Raw genomic sequence first — 14,277 nt, 5'->3', positions numbered from 1 at the left:
GACTCTTCACAGGATGCTCTGGAAGAAAGTGAGTAAATGACCTTGTGAGGTCTCCTAATTATTTATAAAAAAAATACATGAAAGCCCCGCCCACCTACCTGAGAGGGAGGGTCTGAAATGGGCCCGGTTTAATCAGTCATTTCAGTTTCAAACATGTTTTTTTTTAAATAAGTTAAATCTAACCAAAATGTATTATAAATAAAGTAAAACAAATAAGATATGCATGAATAACAACAAACAAATGCAATAAGATTGTCTAGAGAAGAATAAAAAACCAAGAACTGTACTTATTTGCTTTGTCCCGGTCGGTTATTCATGCATCATCTGACTGCATGTTTTTTCTTAAGCGCAAATGCAATAAGATTGTGGTTAATGAACAAACAGCAAAACTGTATGAAATCTTAAAACCTTAATATAAATGAAATCAACTTTATGTGAAACTCACTAGTGTTGAGAGTTCGAGAGAGTTTGCAAGAGTTTGAGTCGCAGGAGTGGGTCATTAAGCAGGGTTAGGCTATTAAGCAGAACAATAGATGCATGCACAGCCTCTGCTGAGAGTCATTACAAAGTTGTGAATCAGGGCTGTTCAAGTATTAAGCAGATATATTTGCAGATATATCGTGAATGAGAGTCATTCCAAAGTTGTGAATCAGGGCTGTTAAAGTTTTAAGCTGATATATTTGCAGATATATAGTGAATGGGGGCAATCTGAAGCTGTGAATCAGGGCTGTTAAAGTTTTAAGAGATATATTTGCAGAAATATTGTGAATGCAGGCAATCCATACAAACACACTTAACAGTTATTTTTTTAAATGCCATGGCTGTATTTGTTATTCATCTGTAACAAACAAGACAACACTATGCAATCCATTACATGACACCACAACAAAACAACGTATGAAACCCCTTTAGTGTATTTCCTTCAAGTTTAAGTCATTTATGTTCTGCTGGGGTGGGTTTTTGGTTTAAAAAGATGTGAGTCACAAGTACTCATCTGCATTGCCCTGGACTGTTCTCCCGGACCTTCTCACTGAAAGATATCATGTATAAATATAAATACATACATTCACACAACACAATAACAAACATGAACTTTCCTCATGACACCGCTGCTAAAACACTCACAGTGGACACCAGCAGACGGACATCTAAATGAACCTGACCTCTCGCGATTGTACAACACTGCAGCATTGTTTTTACTGCAAACCTGTGGGTCCCAATAATTGAAAAACGAAAGTTTCCCTCGTTGAACTGTTCAAACTCATTCATGCACGGGTGCCGGCATGTTTGTTTACGATACAAGGCATTCTGGGAATTAGAGTTTCGGGAAATGAAAAATGAAAAATAACCTGCAACACAACTTCAAGGTAAGAATAATTAGTGTAGCGACAATGAGTCTTGGGGAAAGATCAACTCAAATGGATTGAACATTCATTGATTTATGAATATAATCTGCTGGTCGTTCATATTAAATCTCAATTTTCCCGATAAGGAAAAATGTTTAATTTAGTACAAGTAACCTCTTATAGAATTGTTTAAGTTATATGACTATTTCGTTTGTCCTGCAAACTATAGTCATAACTTCTCACTCAATTCTCAATAAGGGATTACTGCCTTACGAACGTCTAAAATAGTCTTAATTTTCTGATCAGGACAAATTAATACTTCCTAGGTTCGTACAGTTTATATTACTGAAATAGTAATATACTAAAGCGTAGGTAACGTCAATATCTTAGTTTCATTGACTTCGAGCATGTGGTGCAAATAACATATTCAGTTCACATGTACTTTTTGGGATTTTAATAAACACAACTAGAGAGTATAACACTACGGTTTCACACAGAGTAAATATGCACAGACATATACGTATAATAAAACGAAACAATTAAGGCACTAAACACAATTATTCAGTCAGAGTAACAGGAAAGAGAGAGAAAAGAGAGATAAACACATTTCACTCCGTTCTTTACAAGAGACCTCAAGCAGTTTAATTTATCCCAAAAAGGGAGCACTTAGACGACCTATAAATGCAGTTTGATGAAAATAGGAAGATACTTGCTTTGTGCTGCTTCGTGCGTGTGTGTGTAATCGGGTTCACAATGTTTTGCGGCGTTCAATAGTCCTTTCCGGGGCCTGTGGGGTGTGGCTCCAGGCTGCGTCAAACAAGGTTGCGGTTGCTAAGCGATGGAAGTCCGTTCTTGCTCGCGGTTATACAGAACTTATAGTCAAACTCAGGTGACCAAACAAAGGAGTTTATAAACGAAACGAAAGTTACTGAAAAGCAACGAAAACTTCTTGCAAAAGGGTTTGGTCGTAGAGGTCTCCCGGAGATGTCCTTGGAAGTTGTGTGGTTTCTCTTTTGGCGGAATGCCACGATTAACGTTAGGCATCTAATTTTATAGATAGATCGGCTACCACCTCTCTTTTACGATGGCCCAATCAGATATAATAGCTCGAGGCGGGAAGAATTCTCTTTGTTTCGCGGACTCCCTCCTCCTGGCTAATCTAATGGGGGTAGTGAAAAAGGGCATTTACCCTTTGATAGCTGGTACTTTTGTACTATTGCATCGTGTGGTAATCTCTAAACGAAATTCGATATATTCACATTTTTGTGGTTACAGAGGTATCAAACACCATGATTCTGTGCATCAGGACTACGCAGATGCATGATTATCACAGTTGCCAGCATACAGGGTTCGTTGAACATACAATTAACGTCGTGGCTGTTTTATGTATAGCATTTGAAAACATTGAATCATAAACATATACATTTAATACAGTTTCAGCTAGTTGTTGTCAATGAAGTCCTTATATGGTCATCCTCGTGAATTCTTTGGTGTGTGCGTAACTGCAGTCCGCGTGTGTTTGGGGGGTCATGTGTGTGCGCAGTGCGGAGGTCTTCTGACTTGGGCCATTTGGAGGCAATAGGAGTCACGGGGAGCAAATATCTCCTGAAGGGGATCGTAAAACTGACTAATCAATCGTTTTGTCACAGACCTGGTGGCGTCTTCAGGATAACTTATGTTGGTATGCTTGTGTGAACAAAAGGGCTGTGTTTTAGCGTGATCCTCCATCCTCATTAGTGTTACAGTAGTTTGATTTGAATACAAAAGTAAAATGGCACTGAAGAACAAAACATGAACTATGAATCTTTCTTCAATAGACTGTTTTGTGCACTCGTATTGTATTGTCGTTTTTCATTAACGTATATCTTATTTGTTTTAATCTATATCAGCACTAAAGCTTTCATTATATTTAAGGTGTTGTACATGAAGTGAATTGACTCGTTTTAAAGTTACAATGTTTGTTTACCCTTGATCAGAAGTAAAGCTACACATACGTAATATATAAAGTTCAACAGCTGTGGTGAAATACAGCTACATACAAGGCAACTGATCGGCTATAATAATACAGTTGGTTTGTATGTAGCACTTTTAATGTTTAAAACATTTATTAGCACTTTATTTAATATCAAAAATAAAATCATCGCATTGTAAAGCGTGAAAGCTGCTGCTGCAATACACATTATAGTTATCCACACACATTAAGGTTTTGTGCTTTTTATTTAATATGGTGAAATACAGATCAACTTTACTGAAACACCAGCAAATGTGTTCAAGATAAACTCTTGGCAAAAATAAGAATTGTAGACAAAAACCAGTTTAACTGAAATCTCTTTTTATTTGTCAGAAATGAGAATGACAGACAGCGGCATAGACAGCTTTTACAGTGAAGTGAGCTTAAATTTTCAATTATAAACATGCAGATGTCCAATTGTAAATGTACACTTCAACTCTCTATTGTATTATATTTTTCCAGGCACCCACAGATCTCATCAGCCGGACAGTAAGATTAGTCCGCATGTTCTTCCAAAGCCCTTAGAACCCTAACAATGGATTTACAGCAGTTAAAAACAGACGTGGTTTTGTCTTGTGTTTCAGGACAGAGAGCACACATCGTCAGATGATGAGGAAGAGCCACCAGACCCAAACCCTCCTCTTCCTCTTCCCCCTCCACCTCAGCCATCACCACCTCATCGGGACATAGAGGAGGCATGTAATGGAAATATTACACATTATCTGTAACCCAATGGTTTAAGCATTGCCTGGTTATTTTTTGTCTCTCAATGCAGTATTTCGCCGATGATGAGGACGATGATGAGGATTAACAGTTTTTAATTGAATAAAACAAATTGATCTTACCATTGCATTGGTTTGCTTGTTTTCTTGTGGCTCTCTATGGTCGCTCTCCTGAAGCTACCGGATAATCTAAGAAACAGTGTGCATCAGTTGAATTGTAAAGGTATTTCTAATACCAATAATTATTATTTAGGTTCTCTGTTTTGTGCTTTTTAAATGTGATGAAATACAGATCAACTTTACTGAAACACCAGCAAATGTGTACAAGATAAACTCTTGTCAAAAATAAGAATTGTAGACAACAAACAGTTTAACTGAAATCTATTTTTATTTGTCAGAAATGAGAATGATAGACAGCTTTTACAGTGAAGTGAGCTTAAAATTTCAATAATAAACAGGAAACCACCGATCTCATCAGCCGGAAAGAAAGATTATTGTGTATGTTCTTTTACAGATGTCCGGAAGGGTCTGGGGATTCTTCTCACTGCAAGAGATTAAAAGACGGTGTGAGCATATATGTATTAAGAATAGACAAGAAAAAAAACGAGGAATGTACTTATTTCTCCAGGACAAAGAAGATAAGATGAAGAGACCAGACCTTGGCACTGCAAGAGATTAAAAGACGGTCTGAGCATATGTTTACAAAGAAGACTAGAGAAGAAAAAAATGAGAAATGTACTTATCTGCTTTGGTTTTTCATGGATCATCTCACTGCAACATATCATACATTTACAAAAAACAATAACAAACATGACATTTCATCATGAGAAATTCATCCAATTCTCTTTGTTTCTCCTGTCCTGCACCAAAGTTTGCTGGACAAAATGTCAATGGTTTGAAAGCCAGCTCGTTCACAGTTGCAAGTTTGGTGTTCCAGAAGTGAGAAACAAGGTTTGCTGGACAAAATGTCAATGGTTTGAAAGCCAGCTCGTTCACAGTTGCAAGTTTGGTGTCCAGAAGTCGGGGTCTATTACCAGTTGAGATCTAGACCCTCTCCCCTGTAGGACTTCTTCTTGTCTCCGTAATCAAAGCATAGTGCTTCTTTGGACGGAATCTTTCTGATTGCCAGAAACAAGATTATGTCCTTGTCCTTCCCATCCTCCTGAACTGTAAACAGCCTGGGACGTATGTTTGCGTGCTTCCCGGAGTGTCGAATGAGGTGACAGAACAGCTGCCTGTCGGGGTGGCATTCGCAGCGGCTGGAGTCTGTGCACATCGGCTCGCCCTTCCTGTTTGTGTAGAAGAACAAGCCGAAAGAAGATTCACCCTTGCCAGTTAGGATTTTCTGGCCCTTCCTCGCCGTTACTACACGTCCGTGGAAGTCACATATGACCTCTCCGACCTGGAAAGAACGTTTCGTGACAACATCCTGATCAATCCGTTCCAGGCCTTTCCACTTCTGTGAGTTGGTGAGTTTCTGGATGTGCATGCAGTTCATCACAGCACGGACGGGTCCAGGCGCCTTCCAGTCATTGGCGATGCGGCCGAAGGAAGGAGAGTTGCTTTTCCAGCCCTGGCTCGTAATCCAACCAATTACATGTTTTTCTTTTGGAAGTCGCCGGCCAAAGTGTGCTGCAAAAAAACAAAAAGCACAATTTTGTTACTTGCAGTGTACTTAACAACCTTGAGTATCATACACAGCTGTGCAAGACCTTTCCCAAAATCAAAACAAAATACTTACAGATGACAGATTGCACTCGCAGTCTCATCTGTGCTTTAATCCAGCGCTCATAGAGCTGCCTCTGGAATGTCACAGATACCACGGAGCGCACATCTTTGTCAGGCACTTCCCCATCCAACGTCACCGGGTGTGCGAGGAGAAGCGTGTCGTACGCTTCTTGTACGTCAATCTTCTTCTCCGCTGGGGCATGCGTGATTGCAGCCTCACTGCCGGAAGAAAGGGTAAATGGAGCTCTTTCAGCCTGTGATTCAGGCTCGGATTGTGCTTCTGGCTCAGATCTAAAAAAACAATATAATATTATTAGAATAATGATAACAAAATGCAGTTTTTACAGTGGTGTTGAGATGAATGCGCCATGCTTACCCAGATTGACCACCAGCCAGCTGGTCCAGCAGTTTGCGAGCAGATACTAAATTCTTCAGTGTCTTCACGCGGTAATACATTTCACTGCTACAGCAGACAAGCGTCAGGTAATCTACCCTTTGGGAGTCATCCAGAGATTTGGCGGCAGTCTCAAACACCTTCCTCGCCGTCTGACTGTTGACCGGCTTCAATCCATATCTAAATAGAAATATGTAAACACATTTTATTACAAGACCTGAGACAAAGAAAATACATATCAGAGTGGTCACGATGGTGAGCTTACTTCTCGTGAAGCCGATTGATGTCATTGGAGGCGTGTAGATCGGCCTCCCAGTGCTGGAAATGAAGAAGCGCTGTAGTCCTTCCGCCTCATTCCATGTCCTCTTCCGTGATTTGCCGCTGAGGAGTTCTGGCCTGATCTCGTCATAGTAAGCACCAAACCACTGTTGGCAGAGGACAAACATGAATGAAGATCAAGTTCTGTTTGTTCTGGTAGATAAAAACAATGTACATGCATCTGATGAACTTACGCTCTCCTCCTCGGTCGACAGAACAAATGTTGCCACTTGTCGAGCTGACGATTTGTGCTCCTTTACCCCAATAACAGCCCCGTCCTTATTGGGAATAGCCACTCTGCTCTTCCACTCATCCACCTACACCAAACAAGAATACAACACCGGTCAAAAAAAGGGAAAAAAGTGACAGGTACACAATGCAGACACCGCAATAATACGCACCGTCATGTGCTCGACAACTCCCGGCCGCTGGAGATTTTTGAGTATGACAACTGCCTCCAAGTAATAGAGAACCAGTGTGCACTCTGACATAGCCAGAGTTTCCTCAAACGATCTCTCCGGTAACACCTTGCCAATGACGGCAAGGAAATCGCTCTTGGCCTTCTCCAGCAGCGCCCAGCAGTCCCTTGGTGTAAGCTGCCCTGGCTGCATCAGGAAATCAAGCCTTTAAAAAAGATAAAGTGGAATTAAATAACTTGCTCTTACATGTCTGTTATGTGATCGGATCAAGCGATTAAACTTACCGCTTCTGGTCGATTTCCTTTCTGACAAACTTTGCACAGCTTTTCTGCAGAGTCCCGATGTACTCGATGAAATGTTTGCAGTCTCTGTGCAGCAGTTCGTCGCTGTGAATTAGGTCTGTGTTGACCGTGTGGTGATGGAGAAATCTGTAGCAAGAATGACAAGCGTTTAAGTCATGACATGCATTTAAGACCATTGAAGTGTCAAAATCATACAAAGTATCGAAATCATACTAACCTTTTCAGGCTCTTCAGGTAGTTGAGCTGAGTCTGCTTGGTCAACTTGGCCTCAGTGAGCTCACGCAGATAAAGTTTTGATTTCTCTCTGTTCCTGACAAACAACAGGGACGGGTGTTTGGGGTGCATGAAGTGGAGAAATCTTGCCACATTTTCTACCTGAAGAGAAAGAAAATCATTTTACATTTAACACGAAAAAAAATATTTTCCATGTGGGAAAGGAAACACTTTCTAATTATATTCTCACCTCCTGCTTGAAATTTTCATTCTGGAGGTCTTTCTCCAGGTATGTGGCGAAGTCTTTCAGCAGCGGATGGTCCAGGGAGTGTTTCTGATACAGTCCCTTATCTGCCATCAGTTTCCTCGCCTGACTCTTCCACTGCATGGTGGACTCACTGAAATGTGAAGAACAAAGCATGTTATAAAAGTGCCTGTACGTGAGTGAAATAATGTTCAAAACAAAGAGCTTTATTCTCACATCTGAAATGTCTCGCCGCTGCTCTCACTGCCGACCTCAGAGGACTCAGTCTCCTCATTCTCCACCACAGCTGGTGGTTCTGGGGTTGCGGTGACAGTAGCTGGTCGCGGAGTCGTGTCGGTGGAAGGTGCCAATGCTCCTGCCAGCACTGGGGGAACATCGGTCACCACCATGTGGCGATGCTCCAATTCCTCAACCATCCTTTTAAAAACAATAAAAAAAAGCTAAGCTTATGGAAATCACACAAAAAAAAGCAAGACACCACATTTTTTCTTCACCAACCTGTCGATGGGACAGGAGTCCATCATGATCTTTGCCAAGTGTCCATAGCTAAAGACTACGCCGGTCTTCAAAATCTCATACGAATTGGCCTTGGCCTTCTCGACCACCGCAGCTACAGCCTCCGATGTCGCATTTTTCATGCACACCCTGCGCAGGTGAACAGACAGGATGGCCTGGGTCTTTTTGCAGGTTGGGCACACCAGGAAGTGCCTGTTGTGAACGGTACTACAAAAAAAAACAACAGCACTTAAATTCATGTCTCTTAAATAAACGCATCGAAAACCATACAAACCTATGCCGTAAAATATTTCTGTGGACATTAATGTTGACTAGCAGTAGTTTGTTCAAAGATAAATGAACGTTAAAGATTTGCAAATATTTATCTTGACAGAAAACAACTAAGCTGGTTTCTTTCTCACAATTTAAACCCTTTTCAACTCTTAAGCTATTATTTAGTTTTGCTAGAAAACAAGTCAAAAATGCTATACAAATCTTGTCAACTTACCTTTGAGAAGCCATGCTTGATTAAAGTTCAGTAGGTTCTCCAAAATGTAACTCCAAAATCTTCAGCAGAAGGACTCTTCACAGGATGCTCTGGAAGAAAGTGAGTAAATGACCTTGTGAGGTCTCCTCATTTATGGAAAAAAAATACATGAAAGCCCCGCCCACCTACCTGAGAGGGAGGGTCTGAAATGGGCCGGGTTTAATCAGTCATTTCAGTTTCAAACATGTTTTTAAAATAAGTTAAATCTAACCAAAATAAAATGACCAATGTATTATAAATAAAGTGAGGGCATGAGAGACTCAGTTTCACCAGACTGTGGACCTAATGAAAACACATAAGATAAAAATGAATAACAATAAACAAATGCAATAAGATAGCACAAAACTGTCTATTAAAGAAAGATTCATGTTTGTTATATCAGATACCCAAATGTGCTTAATGAACAAACAGCAAAACTGTATGAAATCCTGGACATGACAGCACATTAAACAATAAACACAAAACCTTAATATAAATGAAATCAACTTTATGGGAATACACTAGTGTTGTGTTTAAAGCAAGAGTTTGAGTCGCAGGTGTGGGGCATTAAGCAGCTATTAAGCAGAACAATAGACGCATGCAGACATATTTACAGCCCGTGATGAGTCAATCCAAAGTTGTGAATCAGGGCTATTAAAGTATTAAGATGATATATGTGCAGATATATAGTGAATGGGGGCAATCTGAAGCTGTGAATCAGGGCTATTAAAGTATTAAACTGATATATTTGCAGATATATAGTGAATGGGGGCAATCTGAAGCTGTGAATCAGGGCTATTAAAGTATTAAACTGATATATTTGCAGATATATAGTGAATGGGGGCAATCTGAAGCTGTGAATCAGGGCTATTAAAGTATTAAGATGATATATTTGCAGATATATAGTGAATGGGGGCAATCTGAAGCTGTGAATCAGGGCTATTAAAGTATTAAGATGATATGTTTGCAGATATATAGTGAATGGGGGCAATCTGAAGCTGTGAATCAGGGCTATTAAAGTATTAAGCAGATATATTTGCAGATATATAGTGAATGGGGGCAATCTGAAGCTGTGAATCAGGGCTATTAAAGTTTTAAACTGATATATTTGCAGATATATAGTGAATGGGGGCAATCTGAAGTTGTGAATCAGGGCTATTAAAGTTTTAAACTGATATATTTGCAGATATATAGTGAATGGGGGCAATCTGAAGCTGTGAATCAGGGCTATTAAAGTATTAAGATGATATGTTTGCAGATATATAGTGAATGGGGGCAATCTGAAGCTGTGAATCAGGGCTATTAAAGTTTTAAGCTGATATATTTGCAGATATATAGTGAATGGGGGCAATCTGAAGTTGTGAATCAGGGCTATTAAAGTTTTAAACTGATATATTTGCAGATATATAGTGAATGGGGGCAATCTGAAGTTGTGAATCAGGGCTATTAAAGTTTTAAACTGATATATTTGCAGATATATAGTGAATGGGGGCAATCTGAAGCTGTGAATCAGGGCTATTAAAGTATTAAACTGATATATTTGCAGATATATAGTGAATGGGGGCGATCTGAAGCTGTGAATCAGGGCTATTAAAGTATTAAGATGATATATTTGCAGATATATAGTGAATGGGGGCAATCTGAAGCTGTGAATCAGGGCTATTAAAGTATTAAGATGATATGTTTGCAGATATATAGTGAATGGGGGCAATCTGAAGTTGTGAATCAGGGCTATTAAAGTATTAAGATGATATATTTGCAGATATATAGTGAATGGGGGCGATCTGAAGCTGTGAATCAGGGCTATTAAAGTATTAAGATGATATATTTGCAGATATATAGTGAATGGGGGCAATCTGAAGCTGTGAATCAGGGCTATTAAAGTATTAAGATGATATATTTGCAGATATATAGTGAATGGGGGCGATCTGAAGCTGTGAATCAGGGCTATTAAAGTATTAAGATGATATATTTGCAGATATATAGTGAATGGGGGCAATCTGAAGCTGTGAATCAGGGCTATTAAAGTATTAAGATGATATATTTGCAGATATATAGTGAATGGGGGCAATCTGAAGCTGTGAATCAGGGCTATTAAAGTATTAAGATGATATATTTGCAGATATATAGTGAATGGGGGCAATCTGAAGCTGTGAATCAGGGCTATTAAAGTATTAAGATGATATATTTGCAGATATATAGTGAATGGAGGCAATCTGACGCTGTGAATCAGGGCTATTAAAGTATTAAGATGATATGTTTGCAGATATATAGTGAATGGAGGCAATCTGAAGCTGTGAATCAGGGCTATTAAAGTATTAAGATGATATATTTGCAGATATATAGTGAATGGGGGCAATCTGAAGCTGTGAATCAGGGCTATTAAAGTATTAAGATGATATATTTGCAGATATATAGTGAATGGGGGCGATCTGAAGCTGTGAATCAGGGCTATTAAAGTATTAAGATGATATATTTGCAGATATATAGTGAATGGGGGCAATCTGAAGCTGTGAATCAGGGCTATTAAAGTATTAAGATGATATATTTGCAGATATATAGTGAATGGGGGCAATCTGAAGCTGTGAATCAGGGCTATTAAAGTATTAAGATGATATGTTTGCAGATATATAGTGAATGGGGGCAATCTGAAGCTGTGAATCAGGGCTATTAAAGTATTAAGCTGATATGTTTGCAGATATATAGTGAATGGGGGCAATCTGAAGCTGTGAATCAGGGCTATTAAAGTATTAAGATGATATATTTGCAGATATATAGTGAATGGGGGCAATCTGAAGCTGTGAATCAGGGCTATTAAAGTATTAAGATGATATGTTTGCAGATATATAGTGAATGGGGGCAATCTGAAGCTGTGAATCAGGGCTATTAAAGTATTAAGATGATATGTTTGCAGATATATAGTGAATGGGGGCAATCTGAAGCTGTGAATCAGGGCTATTAAAGTATTAAGATGATATATTTGCAGATATATAGTGAATGGGGGCAATCTGAAGCTGTGAATCAGGGCTATTAAAGTATTAAGATGATATATTTGCAGATATATAGTGAATGGGGGCAATCTGAAGCTGTGAATCAGGGCTATTAAAGTATTAAGATGATATATTTGCAGATATATAGTGAATGGGGCAATCTGAAGCTGTGAATCAGGGCTATTAAAGTATTAAGATGATATATTTGCAGATATATAGTGAATGGGGGCAATCTGAAGCTGTGAATCAGGGCTATTAAAGTATTAAGATGATATATTTGCAGATATATAGTGAATGGGGGCAATCTGAAGCTGTGAATCAGGGCTATTAAAGTATTAAGATGATATATTTGCAGATATATAGTGAATGGGGGCAATCTGAAGCTGTGAATCAGGGCTATTAAAGTATTAAGATGATATATTTGCAGATATATAGTGAATGGGGGCAATCTGAATCTGTGAATCAGGGCTATTAAAGTATTAAGATGATATGTTTGCAGATATATAGTGAATGGGGGCAATCTGAAGCTGTGAATCAGGGCTATTAAAGTATTAAGATGATATATTTGCAGATATATAGTGAATGGGGGCAATCTGAAGTTGTGAATCAGGGCTATTAAAGTATTAAGATGATATATTTGCAGATATATAGTGAATGGGGGCAATCTGAAGCTGTGAATCAGGGCTATTAAAGTATTAAGATGATATATTTGCAGATATATAGTGAATGGGGGCAATCTGAAGCTGTGAATCAGGGCTATTAAAGTATTAAGATGATATGTTTGCAGATATATAGTGAATGGGGGCAATCTGAAGCTGTGAATCAGGGCTATTAAAGTATTAAGATGATATGTTTGCAGATATATAGTGAATGGGGGCAATCTGAAGCTGTGAATCAGGGCTATTAAGAGATATATTTGCAGCCTGTGATGATGGTAAATTCTCTGGATCTGCTCAGCAAAGGTCTAAACGTTTCATCCCACTATTATAAGAGATTTGGCGCTGTCTGATCATTTCTGTCCTGCCACTGAAGATAGACCGGTCTCTGTAAGAAAGATTCATAAATGAGAACACCATTGAGCTAATCATGAATGCTTTTTTCAAATATATTTGCAGACTCTATGGATGTTCTCCTCGATAGCTTTAATGCAAAAGTTAAACATGCTATCGATGCCATTGCTCCAGTAAAGGTCAAGATGATAACTGTCAGGCGTAAAGCATCCTGGAGAAACACAACAGCAGTACAAAGCGTGAAAAGAACACACAGAAAATCTGAGCTTTTTGAAGGATTTTTATTGTGGTTTAAACATGCCTTTACATTTAATATGCTTTATGATTTCATTATTGATTACTAACCGTGCATAATATGTTGAAAATATAACCAGTGTGTGAGTTGGGTTAACCAAGAGTTGGGGGTGATATTGAGTGTATTTTCCACAGGAAATGGTATGTGTCTGCTGTGGCTGCAGTCTGTAGCGCGATGACGTAGTGGACTTTACCCATACGTAATGGATGTTATACCCGCATGCACTGCGGGTGTATTTTGATGGTGCAGCGCGAGTTGTGTGGTCACGTGGACGACGCATTCATTTTAAACAGAGCGTCACGATGGCAGAGAGGAAACGTTGCGTGGTGTGGTGCTATTTTTCTACATTTGAAAAGAGTATTGCACGATGCAATATATGTGATAAAAAAGTGGCACACAGCAATAATACTAGCAACCTTTTTAAACATTTACAAACGACACACCCTGAAACGTATAAAGAAGTTGAACGAAACCAAGCTGCCCGTGCTCAGTCTTCCTCTGCCCAGTCTTCATCTGTCCGACAAAAGACGTTACAGGAGACTTTCCAGGGAGGCAAAAAGTATCCAGGTACAAAGAGCTGGTCATTAGTTAACCTATTACGTGTAATCCCTTGTCACTTGGTACAAATAGGCAAATAAAAATAAGTGTGTTTGTGCGCGCACACAAATGAAAGTTTGCAATAGGAAACTTCAGTACAGTACAGTAATAGTTCTGTACAGTAAGTGTAACAGTTCAAGAAAAATGGCCTGTTTAAAATGACAGTGAAAAAATGCACAGTTAATGTTTTTAGGATTTACGTTATTTCATCATAATTTTTGGAAGAATGTGGTTTAAACATTTTTATTTTTTGTTAAATTAACCTTTTGTAATAAATATGTTATTAATGGCCAGTACAAGTCGTAATTTGTCTTTAATTGTAATTATATTCTATTATAAAAATGAAAAATTCTCATACACTTTAAAAATGATAGCAGTATCGGTATCGGTATCAGTATCGCTTAAATTTAAAGACAAAATATCGGTCTCGTATCGCATCAAAAAAATGTGGTATCGCCCATCCCTACTGAGGACCCACCCAGCAGCTGTATTGTTTGAGACTTCTGATCAATAAACTTAAACATTTTCTTAACTGGCCTCTCTCCAATTTTGAACACGCAGAACATTGAAGAAATGTTCATCAGTATGTGACGAAAGACAAAGCTTGAAGTTTATTATAACATCTATATAGTCTGCATATACCTTC

Source organism: Barbatula barbatula (genome assembly GCF_947034865.1).
Source record: "Barbatula barbatula genome assembly, chromosome: 13".
Taxonomy (NCBI): domain Eukaryota; kingdom Metazoa; phylum Chordata; class Actinopteri; order Cypriniformes; family Nemacheilidae; genus Barbatula; species Barbatula barbatula.
Note: the sequence above shows the minus strand (reverse complement) of the source record.